This window comes from Chiloscyllium plagiosum, unplaced genomic scaffold, assembly GCF_037043375.1.
Source record: "Chiloscyllium plagiosum isolate Xiang-an unplaced genomic scaffold, Cpla_swu_hap1 HiC_scaffold_44, whole genome shotgun sequence".
Lineage (NCBI taxonomy): Eukaryota > Metazoa > Chordata > Chondrichthyes > Orectolobiformes > Hemiscylliidae > Chiloscyllium > Chiloscyllium plagiosum.
Window position 1 is genome coordinate 50,674,100 of NW_028270182.1, and position 6,421 is coordinate 50,680,520.

General features: G+C 45.2%; 1 non-coding gene across 1 annotated transcript; it reads left to right on the plus strand.

Moving 5' to 3' along the window:
* Positions 1 to 5,898: 5,898 nt before the first annotated feature.
* On the plus strand, positions 5,899 to 5,980 carry trnas-uga (transfer RNA serine (anticodon UGA)). Its single transcript has one exon. It is a non-coding gene; the product is annotated as a tRNA-Ser (tRNA).
* Positions 5,981 to 6,421: the final 441 nt, after the last annotated feature.

Here is a 6,421-nt window from a genome sequence, read left to right on the forward strand (position 1 = left end):
TTTCTGCAAGCGCACTTCCGCGATCCCTTCCTCTTTTGTGAACTCCTCCCGTGCCTCTCTCTTTTCCCGCAGTTCCTCCCTCCAACGGCTGAACGACCATTTGCATCATAACAAGCTGAGGTTTATGTGATTGCTGTTCCATCTTTAATTTCCGCTTATGGTTCTCTTGAGCCAGCAATTTTTCAGCATCACGTATTGTTCTCTCTAATTCAGCTTTCCCGGGTCCCAGGTAATACACGGATATTGTTACCTATTTTGTTGTTTCGTACTTCATTCCATTGATGAAGCTGCTCCTCAGGTGTGCCTCAGACAGTGTGATCTCTGCCGTCGTTATGTCCTTGGGTGGTATCAGTCCACAATAGACGTTATCGACTTTCGTGAGGCGCTTAAGGTACTGGGACATTGTCTCGACTTCTTTAGGGATTCTTTTCAATTGATTGTGGGGACGATATGCTATTGGGGTTTCAGCAGACCCTGAGGCGGCGACCGTTGACTTGGAATCTTCGCGAAGTGGATCTCGTAGGGGGGCTGTAGCTCTTCGAGGGCACCCATTAAGGTCAGGATCTGATCCAGTCTTAAGGCACTGTACAGCTTCATTAGGTTGTTTTCCGTGTGTTTGTGCATGTGCGCTGGTGTTTGTCCGTGTACTTGATCTATCTTTTATTCGAGATTTTCTTTCCCTGAAATCAGGCTCAGCCTTCAACATGTTACAAGCTCTCCAATTCACAGGTTCTACTTTACCCTTCCGTTTCTCCTTCTCTCTCTCTCCTCCAACGGTGACCTCAGCATTTGCAACTGCATGTTACTAAAACTTCCTTCCTCCAGAAAACCACGTTCCTTGATTTACATTTTTAACTGCTTTACAGAAACTGGGCCATAATTATTTAGCATATATTGTATTTTTTCTTGACCATTCCGAATTGTCTGACGACCCTCTTTTTATTCACTCTTGCTGGAGCCGATTTTCATGGATATTGGAAAAGTATTCATCTCTCTCTCTCTCTCTGTCTCTCTGTCTGTCTATCTGTCTCTCTCTTTCTCTCTCTCTCTCTCACGATACCATAATCTTCTCTTTACCAATATAACTTGCTTTTACCTCCGGAGGTCCCCTCTCATTGGGCGCGACCGCCTCATTGCCTTGGTTTTCACAAACCAAGAACCCACGTAACTGGTACAGCTTTGCCGACCCCAACGCTGCTCATGTGGCTCCAAGTCTCAACCCACCGTTAGTCTTGCTGTCTCTGAAACTCTCGAGAGACGGCAATCCTTTCCCTTGAGCTTTACTCGAATACCGCGCGAGAGTTCACTGGTCCCTCTTCCTGGTTCATTTATTCTCTTCGAACGAGTCTCTATGTCGGATTACTTTAGCCACAACTCTTACCCCGACCCTATTCGATTCGGAACGCGACTCTCGGGCGATCCACTTATCCCCAGTCCTCTCACGCAAAGGGGCCAATTCAGCGCTGGAGATGAAGTGAAAGACCTTCAAGGCAGTGGCGCGTACACCTCCTGGGAATCTTCAAAATCTTACCCAGTCGCTGGGTCCCAGGCGAGCCCCCTAGTTTACTGCCGTGGAATTTCAATCGACTCGATGCAAATGCTACCAAGAGCAAAGAAAAAGTTTATATTTGAAATTTGCAGAGTGGACCCGACACATTTGCAAGACGCCTCATGAAATTGGCGCCTGACGGTTTTCACATATTCCCTTTATACTGTATATTGCCTTGCCTTATCACACCTCAAGCCAGGAACCTGGATCAGCCGAGTTCCTTTCCACACATGGAGTTGCTTTTTCTAATTCATTGACTGCTGATATAATAGATTATTGGCCTTGAGAGTCAGCTATAAATTAGGTTGAACTTTACATTTTTTCTGTCTTTTTGCAAAGTTAGGTCCATGCTTCTTTGTTTCAGCCATGGTTTCACAGATTTCACAATAAATGATAATTTTCCATTACAGGCTGACAGTGACTCAATAAGTGTGATTGAGTGAGGATGATAGTGACACAATGAGGGTGAGGTGTCAGCATGGTAGTGACGCAGACTGTGTGAGTGGATCAGGCCGATAGTTTCGCAGTGAGGGGGGTCAGAGCGATAGTGATACAGTAAGTCTGTGGGATCGGACCAATAGTGACGCAGTAAGTGTGAGGTGGTCAGCGTGATAGTGAAGCACTTCGTGTGAGGGGTCAGTGAGACAGTGAGGCAGTAAGAGTGAGTTGTCAGGCTGATAGTGACGCAGTAATTGGAAGGAGATCAGGCTGACAGTGATGCAGTAAGTGTTTCTGTGTCAGGCTGATCCTGACGCATAAAGTGGAAGGGGACAGGGTGATAGTGACGCAGTAAGTGTGATGGGGTCAGGCAGAGACTGACGCAGTGAGTGTGAGACAGTCAGGGTGATAGTGAGGGAGTAAGTGTGTGCGTTCAGGCTGTTAGTGACAGTAAGTTGAGAGCGTCAGGCTGATAGTGGCCAATGAAAGTGAGGTGGTAGGGGAATAGTGACGCAGTAAGTGTGAGGCGTCAGGCTGTTAGGGATGCGGTAAGTGTGAGGGGTCAGTCTGACAGTGAAGCAGTAGGTGTGATGGGGTCAGGCTGATAGAGACGTAGCAAGTGTGGTGGGGTCAGGCTGATAATGTCACAGTATGTGTGAGGGGTCAGGCTGATAGTATGTGTCCGTGAGTCAGAGTGATCCTAATGCAGGAAGTGAGAGGGGACAGGGTGATAGTGACGCAGTGAGTGTGAGGGGGTCAGCGTGATGGTGACGGAGTAAGTGTGAGTGTTTAGGCTGATATTGATGCAGTAAGGTGAGGGCGTCAGGCTAATATTGGCCAGTAAGTGTTAAGTGACAGGGTGATAGTGATGCAGGAAATGTGAGGAGTCAGACTGATAGACACGGTGAAATTGTGAGGGGTCAGGCTGATAGTGATGTGGGGAGTGTGCGAGTGTCAGGCTGATAGTGACGCAGTAAGTGTGTTGGGAGCAGAGTGATAGGAACGCAATAAGTGTGAGCGGCTCTGGATGATAGTGACAGGTCAGTACGAGGGGGAGGATGGTAGTGATCCAGTGAGTGTGAGGTGTCATGATGACAGTGAAGCAGACTGTGTGAATGTGTCATTGTGATGGTGACATGGCAAGTGTGATGGGGTCAGGGTGACAGTGACGCAGATGCTTTCAGTGGGTCAGGTTGTAGTGATGCAGTAATTGTGAGGGGTCAGGGTGATAGTGACTCAGTGAGTGTGAAATGTCAGTGTGATAGTGACACAGAACATTTGAGGGGCCAGGCTTATAGTGACGCAGTATGGGCAAGAGGTCAGGGTGACAGTGATGTAGATGCACTCACAGGGCCAGGTTGTAGTAAAGCTGTAAGCGTGAGTATCTCGGGCTGATAGTGATGAAGTAAATGCGAGGGGCTAAGGCGGATAAGGATGTAGTAAGTGTGCAGGGGTAGTGTTAGAAGTGACGCAGTAAATGTGAGTGTTGAAGCTGATAGTGACGCATTAAGTTTGAGGGGATCATGCTGATCTTGACGCAGTAAGTGCGACGTTGTCAGGACGATAGTTATGCTGTAAGTGTATGGGAGCACAATGATCTTGACGCAGTAAGAGTGGGGAGTCAGGGTGATAGTGACGCAGTAAGCATCAGTGGGTAAGTCTGATAGTGACGCAGTATATGTGAGGGAGTCAGCCTGGTAGTGGCGCAGTATGTGTGAGATGGTCAGGCTGATATTGATGCAGTTAGTGTGTTGGGGTCAAAGTGATAGTGACGCCATTGGTGTAAGCGGTTCAGGATGATAGTGACACAGTGGGTGTGAGATACCAGTGTGATAGTGACGCAGTAAGTGTAAGGGGTCAGGATGACAGTGACACTAAGTGTATGGCCCTCAGTGTGATAGTGCCGCAGCAAGTCTGGGGTGTCAGGGTGTAAATGACGTCGTAAGTGAGAGAGGGGCATTGCGATAGTGAAGCAGTAAGTGTGAGGGGGTCAGGCTGATAGTGACACAGTCAATGTGACGGGGCAGTGTTTTAGTGACAAGATAAGTGTGAGGCGTCAGTCTGATTCTTACATAATAAGTGTGATGGAGTCAGGCTGATAGTGACACAGTAAGTGTAAGGAGTCAGGGTGATAGTAACATAGGAAGTGTAAGGGCGTGACTGATAGTGACAAAGTAAGTGTTAGACAGTCAGGCTGATAGTGACGCAGTCAAAATGAGGGTCTCGAAGTGAAAGTGGCGCAGTAAATGTGAGGGCGCCAGATGGATAGTGATGCAGTAAGTTTGAGGGGTTCACGCTGATATTAAGGCGGGAAGTGTGAGGGGTCAGGTCTATAGTGATGCAGTAAGTGTCGGCAGGTCAGGCTGATAGTGATGCATTCAAAGACCAAATATCCAAGGCTCACTGTAGTGCTGAACAGCGCGACTTCTCAAGGCGAAGACAAAAATCAACAGTTCTCATCCTGGTCATAAATCACAATGCTTCATTTTAAAATTGTCCTCTCCTACTTCTAGATTCACCAATGAGGGAACAAAATTTAATTGCACCACCCTGTTTATCTCTTCAAATATTTTGCAACTCTTAATGAGATTACCTCGCTTGTTTTGAAACTGTTAAAAAAAGGCCGGATTTGCTCAATTTCAATTCAGAGGACTAACGTTCATCCATGATATCAAGGCTAATCACCATTCGTGGTATTCCTCATATGGCATTAGTATCTTTCCTAAATTGAGGGTTATAATTCCTCTTACTGTAGTCCAAGTGCGGTCGAACTGAGCCACCATACATTGGAAATAATGCTTCGTTCTCGTGCCCTGAAATCCTCCTGCAGCTTTCACAACAGACTTCTACAACTGCTACTAGACTTCAATGACTTATTAAAAACTTCTCCAAGATGCATTTCTAAACATGTGTACTTTCTACTTCAAACCTTCGACAAATAATCTCCACACATTTCCATCCTGACAAGTATGATAAAGTCAAATCGTTGCTATTTATTAAATCATGAGGGACATGGATAGGTTGACTCGTCAAGGTGTTTTCCGGCTGGTGAGGAAGTCAAAATTTAGAAAACATCGGTTTAAAATTAGTGGGTAAGGATTTAAAAGGGACGTCAGGGGCAACTTTTTCAGACGCGTCCAGAATGAGCTGCCAGAGAAGTTGTTGGAGACTGGTACAATATAACATTGAATGGCATCTGAATGGATATATGAGTAACAAGGTTTAGAGGGATGTGGGCCAAATGTTGGCAAATGGGACCTATTAATTTAGGATAACTGTCCACCATGGTCAAGTTGGAAAGAAGGGCCACTTTCCGTGTTGTATTATTCAAGGACTTGTTGAATCTAGAAAAAACGCAAAAGCTTTGCAAATAATTCCGTCAAGACGATTTCAAGTTCCAAATCTTCGGTTAATCTTCCTCTCTTGTGCTCACAAGTTCATTACCTGATGTCAGAATTTACGGATTAGTTGCTGGATCCATTCCTGTAAATTGGCTCTGCATTCTTTATAATTCCGATATTATTTTTACGAATGTAGCTAGTGTTTATGGACTTAGCATCAATATTTCTAATACCATATGTCGTTGAATCTTAAAACACAGCAGCATATCGAATTTGGCACCAGATGATGAGCAATTGAGTCAAAATCGATCGGACGCAGTGAGACAATGATCCTCTCTTCATGTGGTGTACATCCGTGACTCTATAATTCGACGAAGAATCATTCCCACAACTTCAGCTGTGGCAGAATCTAGTTTGCGGTGAAAGCCTGTCAATCTGCTAAGGGAACGTTCGTCTGGGTCTCTGCAAAGGATTGGCGTAATCTTTGGGTCTTGACAATTTGTTCTTCCAACAAATTACGTATTTCATGAATTCAGTTGTTTTACTATGAAAATTGGTGGTCCTACCGCAGCTGTGATGGCCGAGAGGTTAAGGCGTTGGATTTGAAATCCAATGGGGTCTCCCTGCGCACGTTCGAATCCTGTTCACAGCGTAGAATCGTTTAAAAGTCATTAATTCCTTTGCAGGATTTGGATTTCGTGGAGCTTGAGCTTTGCATTTAATCGAAAGTAAATTTTCAACTGTGAGGAATCCGAAGTAATTTCAAGACTGACCCAGTTATCTAATTGAATAAATTATATGTCGAGACACAAAAGCCACCAACTTCCAACACGAATCAGTTTCAACACATTTGTCGAACTATCGTGAAATTTGGATGTTCGGGGGGTGGAATTCAGCAAAACAAGAACCAATGCAATACACTTACCTGCAGGTGATGAATTTTTTTTTAAGGATCAGATGAAAGTCAAGCTGAGAAAGTTGAATCTAATTTACAGCTGACTCTCAAGGTCAATGATCTATTATATCAGCGGTCAATGAATTAGAAAGAAGCAACTCCATGTGTGGAAAGGAACTCGACTGATCCAGGTTCCTG